The sequence below is a fragment of the Ursus arctos genome, unplaced genomic scaffold, assembly GCF_023065955.2.
Source record: "Ursus arctos isolate Adak ecotype North America unplaced genomic scaffold, UrsArc2.0 scaffold_2, whole genome shotgun sequence".
NCBI lineage: Eukaryota > Metazoa > Chordata > Mammalia > Carnivora > Ursidae > Ursus > Ursus arctos.
In genome coordinates, this window is record NW_026622874.1 from 41,220,320 (window position 1) to 41,229,636 (window position 9,317).

Below are 9,317 nucleotides of genomic sequence, written 5' to 3' on the forward strand. Positions count from 1 at the left end.
CAGGGTCCTGGGATCGGGACCTGAGCCGAAGGCAGATGCTTAACGACTGAGCCACCCAGGTGCCCCGTGGGTGCCCTGTGGTTTTGAACTTTATATAAACGAAACCATTTGTGTAGGTCTCATTAGGTCTCATTTTGTGTCTGGTTTCTGTCAATATTATGTCTGTGAAATTCATGCATATCACCTTGTGGTAGCAGTGGCTCATTCATTTGCATTGTTTTACTCTATGGCATTAAGTGAACATTCTATAATTTGTTTATCTGTTATTCTGTGTTTTTTTGTTTTTTGTTTTTTTAAGTAGCCTCCATGCTTGTGGAGCCCAACGCGGGGCTTGAACTCATGACCCGGAGTTCAAGACCTGAGCTGAGATCAACAGTCAGATGCTTAACCGACTGAGCCACCGAGGTGCCCCTATCTGTTATTGTGTTGATGGACATTTGAGTTGTTCCCATCTGAGGTTATTATGAATAATGCTGCTATAACAATTTTGTTTGTGTCCTTTGGTACACTTATGTTCATATTTCTGTTGGATATATTCCTAGGAACAGAATTACTAGGTCATAGAGTAATCCTATGTTTAGTGTTAGTGAATGCCCCTAAATAATTTTTTGAACTGCTCATGTTAATTACACTCCTGCCAACAGTGTCTTAGAGCTCCAGTTACATCACATTTTCAGCACACTTTGTATTGTCCATCTAAAAAGATTTAAAAATTTAACCATTCAGGTGGGTATATAGTGGCATCTCATTGTGGTTTAAATTTACATTTCCCTGATAACCAATGAGGTTAAGCACCTTTTCATATCTTTTGTCATTTAGATATCTGTTCAAGTATTTTGTCCATTTTTTGGGGTCCATTTTGTATTTGGCTTTCTGTCTTACTGCTTTGTAGGAGTTCTTTAAATATTTCAAATATGAGTCCTTTGTTGGTTTTAGGTATTGCAAGTATTTCTATCAGTACATAAATAAAGAAGACTTTGGTTTTGGGGTCTTGCGAAGCCTCAGGGCCACTGGGACAAGACTGGGAGCTCTGGGTCCATTTTGGTCACTAGTGTATTCTCAGTTCCTGGCCCTTAGTAGGACTCAGAAAATACATTGAATGAATAATGGATGAGATCGCTAAGACTCATCCAGGTAGCTTGGCCTGTGTTGTGGTGATCCCCAGGGTCAGACATCGAGAGGGGCTGGAGGGAGCAGATTTCCTTCCAGCCCTGCCAGCTGTGACCTTGGGAAGGGGAAGACACCCAGCCCTTCCCTACTAAAAGAGCAGAAATAGCTACAATCTGTGAGGAGAGAAGCACGGATGTAGGGAGCAGAGGTCACAGATGAAAAGACAGGAACTAGCAGCAGGTAGCAAGCCAGCCAGATGCTTCGGAAGGAGGGACCCAGTTGGGGGTGGCTGCTCAGAGACCCTCGAGGAGACGGTGAGCATCACAGCAGACAAGAGCCTCCAAAGTTCACATGGGCCTCTTACTGCCTCAAGCCATGCCCAGAGCTCTCCTATGCTTAGACACACTTTCCCCTCTCTGAAGGAGCTGCCTCGAGACTTTGGTTGCCAGGTCTCATTCCCACCTCCCCAAGGGGAACTCTTTTTTTTAGATCTGGGCCTGACTTCCTCATGGCCTGTAATGTCCATCCTGAAGATGGAGGACGATTACATCACTGCCAGTCCCTGCTCCAGGAGGAAGTCTTGCCTCAGGCCTGTGCGTTCTACAGCACGTCTCTGTCGTGGTCTTTCTTCCCAGTGCCCTCTCCTTTCTTCTTCAGCCACAGGAGACATCAGGTCAGCTCAGAAGTCTCTGTAGGAGAGGGGTTTCTCCCTTGCAACACTCTAACACACTCGCAGCCCCCCTCTCCCAGGTCCCTAGAAGACAGTGAAGCTAGTGGTAGCTTTAGAATTTTCTATATAGGGGGCGCCTGGGTGGCACAGCGGTTAAGCGCCGGCCTTCGGCTCAGGGCGTGATCCCGGCATTGTGGGATCGAGCCCCACGTCAGGCTCCTCTGCTATGAGCCTGCTTCTCCCTCTCCCACTCCCCCTGCTTATGTTCCCTCTCTCGCTGGCTGTCTCTATCTCTGTCAAATAAATAAAATAAAAATCTTAAAAAAAAAAAAAAGAATTTTCTATATAGGATGAGTTTGGGGTAGAAGACGAGGAGCTAGATGGTGTATCGTGAAACGGCCTTTGTATAGCAACCACAGTATTTTCATTCAGAATATGAGATATTTGGTGGGGGTGAAGGATTTGGGAGAAGGGGGAGGTGCTGCTCACTGACAGGGACCTGTGGAGGAGCCGTGAGGGAAGCATCTCTGTGGGGTTTTAGTCTTGCTTGGCACTTTTCCTGATACGGGGTTCAATTAGCCTCAATCTTGAGGTCCTCCATGTCCTGCAGCCTTCCTTCAGGGACAGCTGAAGTCTTCTCCATGGACTACCTGGATACTCCTCCTGAAACATCATAAAATTCCAGAGCCCTGTACATCCTGGATCCCCTAACCGGCATGGCATAGTCACAAGACTGGCCTGACAGGGCTGGAAACTTTCCTGTCTTTTGTTTCTGCTGGGGAAGGGGTGCCCCCTCCCATTTTTCCCCTTGCCATAACCCCTCCCCTGCTATCTCCCTCCCAGAGGTCAACTTCTTTCCTGCTGCCCAGAGCTGAGGTGATATCCCCTTCCGGCTTCATTCAGTTCTAGGAGGATGTAGTGATGGGGGTGGGACAGGGAAGTGTGGCCATCTGTGCTCAGGGCTGGTTGCTCTCGCCACCGCCTTTGCTTCCCTATAACTGGGCTCCCCTTTCCCAAAGTCCCCTGGATACCCTCTCTGGATTTCTTGAGGCGGGAAGGTTGCAACTATTTCAAAGCTGCCATCACTGGATATCGCTGGAAAGCCCCAGCAACAAGCGCAATTGTCTGGTGAACTCTGACTGGGGATACAGTAGTAATCTTTGAGAGAAAGTCTTGCAGAGTGGCATGTGCCCCAGTTTTGTAATCACATGGGTTTGAATCCATGCTCAGCCACACGGTAGGTGTGTGACCTCGGGTAAGGTCCTTTATGTCTCTAAGTCATATCTATAAAATGGAGACACTACTCTCTTTTTCAGAGATGCTGTGAGGATTAGTGATGATGTAGCATTTGGAACATTCGCGCACATAGTAGGAATATCATGATTCCACCATAGAGGAAAAGGCACCATCAAGGATCAGGCATATGGAAGGGGCGGGCCAGGCTCTCTCCGGGATGCACACGGAAGTCTAGCCTTCGCAGACTGTGAGGACACTCCTGAGTGGGAAGGGTTAAAAGTGGACAGTCTTCAGCGCCGTGGATGCCGGTGGGGAGCTCGTCTCAGGACAGCAACCCTACAGCAGGTCATCAGCCAGATATGGGTCATCTTTATCTTTCCAGAGCCAGGATGCAAGAGGATACTAATTTGCAAACCAGATAATTGTTTTAAACTGCCCTCATTGTGTTTACTGTTCTTTAATTATCCAGTAGTCCAGGGTTTCCTAAACTGGCCTTGTCATAGGAATCACCTGTGGGCACTTCTTTTAAAATATGGATTTCCAGGCCTCTCCTCTGGAAATTCTGTTTCCAGAATCTGGTGCCAGGCCAGGAAATCTACCCTTTTAATTGGTGCCCTAGATGACTCCTTTGATCTGACCAGTTTGGGGAACGGTGTCCCAACCTGGTGGTTTTCAACCATGACTGCCTATTAGAACCTCCTGGGAAGCTTGAACAAAAATATACCTTTGTCATAGGAGGAAACGCTGAACTTTGTCTGGGAAGGCTCTGGAAGTCTTCAAAGACACGGAGATGCTTCGGTTGAATCTTCCTGTGTGGATTTATCTATTAAATTTTTAATCCTAATAATTACCCTATGAAGTAGGCTGTTGCAGCACAATAGGTCAAAAACAAGCCCATGGATTGGAGAAAGTAGGTGTATTGAAAACTTATTTAGGCTCATTCATTAGGGAAACGCCAATCAAAATCACAACGTGATACCATGTGACATGCACTAGGTTGGCCATTAAAAAAAAAAAAAAAAAAAGCAAAGCCCAGAAAATAAGCCTAGGTTGGTGAGGATGTGGAGAAATTGAAACCCTTGTACATTTGCCGGTGAGAACATAGAAGGGTGCAACCACTGTAGAAACATTTCACTGTTTCCTCAAAAGGTTAAGCATAGAATTACCATCTCCCCAGCAATTCCACTCCTAAGTCGATGCCCAAAAGAATTGGGAATAGAGAAAAGCATTCTAGTTGGAGGGAACAGTGAAATGGCAGGCAGGCCAGGGAGAAGGTGGCATTTTTGGGGAACGGCAAGTTTTTCAATACATAGTTGGATGCATGTTGGGGTGTGGAGGGAAAAGACAGTGTGCTACTTTGGGTTGATATCAGTGACACAGCTTGAGACATACCTTATGTGGACTTTTTGTTTGATGTGCTAGGTTTGTTTCCCAAGGAGATTGCAAGGTCCTCACCATATCCTCGCCAGCTTTTGGTGATGTCAGTGTTCTAGATTCCGGCCATTCTAATAGGTGTGTAGTGATTTCTCGTTGTTTTAATTTGCATTTTCCTGATGATGTTTAACATGGAGCATCTTTTCATATGCTTATTCTCCATCTACATATCTTCTTTGGTGAGGTGTCTGTTAAGGTCTTTTTATTTATTTTTAAAGATTTATTTACTTATTTGACAGAGAGAGAGAGAGAGGGAGTGAGCACACAAGCAGGGGGAATGGCAGGCAGAGAGGGAGGGAGAAGCAGGCCCCCCACTGAGCAGGGAGCCTGATGGGGGCTCAATCCTCGGACGCCAGGATCATGATCTGAGCTGAAGGCAGATGCTTAACCGACTGAGCCACCCAGGCGCCCCAGGTCTTGTTTTAAACATTTTTTTACTTAAATTCAATTAACATCTAATGTATTATTGTTTTCGGAGGGACAGGCCTGTGACTCGTAAGTCTTATAGAGCACCCAGGGCTCATTACGTCACGTGCCCTCCTTAATGTCCAGCACCCAGTTACCCCCTCCCTCCACCCTCCTCCCCTCCAGTCTGTTAAGGTCTTTGGCTCAATTTTTGTTCAGGTTGTTTTCTTTTTGTTCTGTTTTAAGAGTTTTTGGTATGCTTTGGATAGCAGTCCCTTATCAAGTATGTCTTTTGACATTTTAATTTAAACTTAGTTCTTCCTCAATCAGACCCTTAGATGGAGAGTCTCGTTCACTCTCACAGTGTCCGTTCATGCTGATAGGTTGATGACTCCCAAATATCTTTGTCTTAGACTTTTCTTCTGAGCTCTGGGCTTGGATGTCTCAGGACTTCCAGCTCATGGTATCCAAAATGGAGCTTGTCATTTCCTAGATATCTGCTCCTTCTTTCGTCTCCCCCATCTCAGTGAATGAAGTCACCTCTCAGTTGGTCATGTCACCCACGTGGGAGTCCTTCTTGATGCCTTCCTCTACCCCACCTCCCCACTACCCATCAATCACCAAGTGCCATCCATTGACTCCACCTCCTAAATACCTCAAAAAAAAAATTTTCTTATTGAGGTGAAAGTCACATATAAAAATGAGCCATTTTAAAGCATACAATCCATCGGCATTTAGTCTACTCATAATGTTGTGCAACCATCAGCTCTTTTTAGCTCCAGGACATTTTCATCACCCCAAAAGGAAACCTTTTACCCATTAAGCATTTACTCCCCTCTCCCCCAGCTCTACTAGCCTGCTTTTTGTCTCTGTGGATTTCCCTACTGTGGACATTTCACATAAATGGAAACCAAGCCATAGGTGACCATTTGCGTCTGGCTTCTTTCATTCAGCGTGATGTTTACAAGGTTCCTCCGTGTCATAATGTGTGTCAGGACTTCATTCCTTTTTATGGCTGAAAAATAGTTCATAGTATGGATATAACGTATTTTGTTGATCCATTCATTTGTTAATGGACATCTCGGTGGTTTCTACCTTTTGAATATTATGAATAGTGACGCTGTGAGTTATTGTGTACAAAGTTTTGTCTGAGTACTTCTTTTCAGTTCTTTCGGGTATATATGTAGGAATGGTATTGTTGGGTCATATGGTAGGTAACTCTAAGTTTACCTTTTTGAGGAAACAACAAGATAATAAAATCTATTAAAAACCCAGGGGTGGGGCTCCCGGCTGGCTCAGTCAATAGAACGCACTACTCTTGATCTTGGGGTTGTGAGTTCAAGCCCCACATTGGGTATAGAGATTATTTAAAAATAGGCTTAAACAACAACAACAGCAACAACAGCAACACAACAACAAAACCCGGGGCACCTGGTTTGTGCAGTCCATTGAGTGCAGCTCTTGGTTTTGGCTCAGGTCCTGATCTCAAGGTGGTGAGATGGAGCCCTGCTTCCAGCTCCATGCTTGGCTCGGGGTCTGCTTGATTCTCTCTCCTTCTCCCTCTGCCCCTCCCACTCGTGCTCTCTCTCTCTAATAAATAATAATAATAAAAAAAAAACCAAGGATGTTTCCATCACTTGGGATTCAGTGCTGGCTCAGAGCAATCTGTCACCCCACACACATTTCCTGAGACTAACACAGTTCAGGCCCCAGAGAAATACTTCTCTACAGAGCCTGTCCTGTGTCTTCAGAAAAAAAAAAAAAAAAGACATGTGAACACTCTGAAGAAGAGTAGGTTCTGTCCCTGTGAACTTCAGAGTCGCGCATGGCTTTGAAGTGCAGGGAGGGACTGGGCTGTCGAAGCGCTTAGCTAAGAGAAGAGAAAATTGACTTGTCAAATCCTTCCTCTCAGCGTGACTGCAACGGATTCCTGCATGACATGTTCTTTCTCAGGAGTGCTGAGTGTCCATTTTCTTGCTCTTCGTTGAGTTCCAGTTTCTGGTTCTGGACGTAGTCATGAGCCAGTGTAGTATTTACGACATTGCACATGGTGGCTGAGGGATATTTTTTGGTATTAAACACTTTATGTTGTTCTTACATTTTTATATTTGTTGGTCTAGATTAACATATATGAAGCATGATACTTATCCTTTTTATTGACAGCTACAAGGACACCGAACACTGGAACTGCAAGTAGTTTCATTTTTATAGAATTATTAAAACGAATGGAGACTTTGTGTCTTTCTCCTATCTCCTCTGGGGTAGAAGAACATTGGATCCAGAATGGCCAAGTTTTTGGCAACCCGGGTTCAACATCAAGGGACTCTAGCCAAACTTTATTCCTTTCCTTTCCTAGACTCTTTGCTTACGACTATTTTGTCTTCCAACCTCAGGAAGTGAGGTGTGAGTAAGAAGCTTGAGCCAAATCTTTGATGAGGATGTAGGGTATACCTATGATTATTGCCAGAGTTCTTTCAAGATGGATTTGGGGAGTGGTAGATGGATGCAGGTAGGGATGGAGGAAAGTTCCAGATTCGTTGCCCCTTCCTGCCCAGAGCCTTAGAGCTCATGTTGTCCTGGTCTGGCCAGCACTCTTGGCCACTCTTTCCAGAAGTCAAGGTCCACAGGGCTGGAAGGTCTGCATTCTCGGAACTGGGATTTGGAGCAGTTCCCTCTCAAGGGCCTTCCTTCCCAATGCAGAGTCTGGAAAGACCATCCTTTCTGGGACTAGGAGAGAGTGGTGAGACCCAATGGGGACAAGGCCCCTTGCTCATTCTTCTCCCAGTTACCCCATGGATTATTAGAGACCCAGCTGTCCCCAAACTCAGAGAAGGGAAAAAAGCTGAACCCAGAAGCTGGAGTGGGGGTGGTAAGGAATGTTGGCAGACAGAGTGAGAGGTGTGAATAGAGAGAGGTCAGCCAGGGGAACAGCGAGAGCTTGAGCTAAGAACCAAAGCCAACCGTAGAACAGCCTTTGTCCTTGAGATCTCCTTGGATCGGAATGAATGAGCTACACATCACAGGTTCTTGGGGTGGGCAGTGTGGTGCGATTGTAAAAGCACTGGTCTTGGGGACTTTTGACTGGCATCTGAATTCCAGGGCTACCCCTTAAGAGCTGTGGGATCTGGGGCAGATGACCTGAGTCTCAGTTTCCTTCCTCTTTAGTACTCTCAGCACAGGCTTTGGACTCAGAGACACTTTGCCCTCAACACCTGCATGACCTTAGGCAAATGACTTAATCTCTGGGTCTTCGTTGCCTCATCTATAAAATAGGGGCAGTAGGCCTTGGAGCTGTTGTGAGGATTAAGTAAGATAACGTATGGGAAGTAGATTCCTTTATGAATTAGGACCACGGAACAACGGTGTGTGTGGGGCCAGGTGACCTGGGTCTGGATCTGCCCCCAGCTAGGTGTGTAACCTCTCGGAGAACCAATTCCTCCTCTGTAAGAAGGGGTAATAGTACTTTCTTCATGGGGCTCTTGTGGGGCTCTGATGAAATAAGGCACGAAAGCACTTTGTACAGCTCTGTGTGAAGGTGAAGGGTTACTTCTATTCTTCAGCTCACCCTCTAACAAAGGCTGAATAAATTCTGAATTGGCCAAAAAAGGGAGGGTGAGGGAAGGAATGTGAATCTTAGGGGGAGCAGCAAAAACAGCTCAAATAATCCCCACACTGTGTTTCTAACTCTTTCCATTAAGCCTAAGCTCCAAGGAAGAGCTCACGGCCAAGGGCACAGAGGGAGGTAAGGAATTGGGGGTATGGGGGTTGTGAGGCGGGAAAAAGAGCCTTCTGCTGTCAAACCCCAGGAAGGCATGAAAGGTCTTTGGTGAGGCAAAGAAGAGGGAGTCTCTCAAGTCCCAGCTCCATGTCTCCCTCTCTGACCCCAGCTCCCTTGTGACTCACAAAGCTCAGCTCCCAGCCTTGAGCCAAGAAAGGCTGCCTTCCAATGCCCCCTACCTGGCAGCTACTAAGCTGATTCAAATATGCTCAGGGTTAGATTCCAGAGAAAAAGGACAGGAGCTCCGCTGTCCCCTAAGGGAGCGTAGCTTGCCCCTCCTCTGCCCACCACCTGGGGCAGAGCCCCTCAAGTCAGGCTCCTCCTTGCTCCCCCACCCCATAGCCGCCACTCCCCTTTCAGAGGTCAGAACCGGGACCTGATGCCAGGGCCAGAGCCCTGCTGGTGCTGAGCTTCACTGCAAGGCAGCATCATGAGTGCCCTTCTCTTGGGAGCTCAGCCCACAGGATGTGCCAGGGAAATGTTTCCACAGATTAGTGCCTCCTGGGGTGGGACAGCAGCAGCAGGTGGCAGGAACAGGACAGGGGTGGGAGCAAAGCCCAGGGAGCCCTTGGGAGGAGCCCAAGGACAGAGGCTCTCTTCTCCAGGCTCCAGCCTCCAGACCCAGAAGGTTTGGGATTCCTGCAAAGCCCCCTGCCTCAGTTTCACCTCTCAGTGACCACTTGA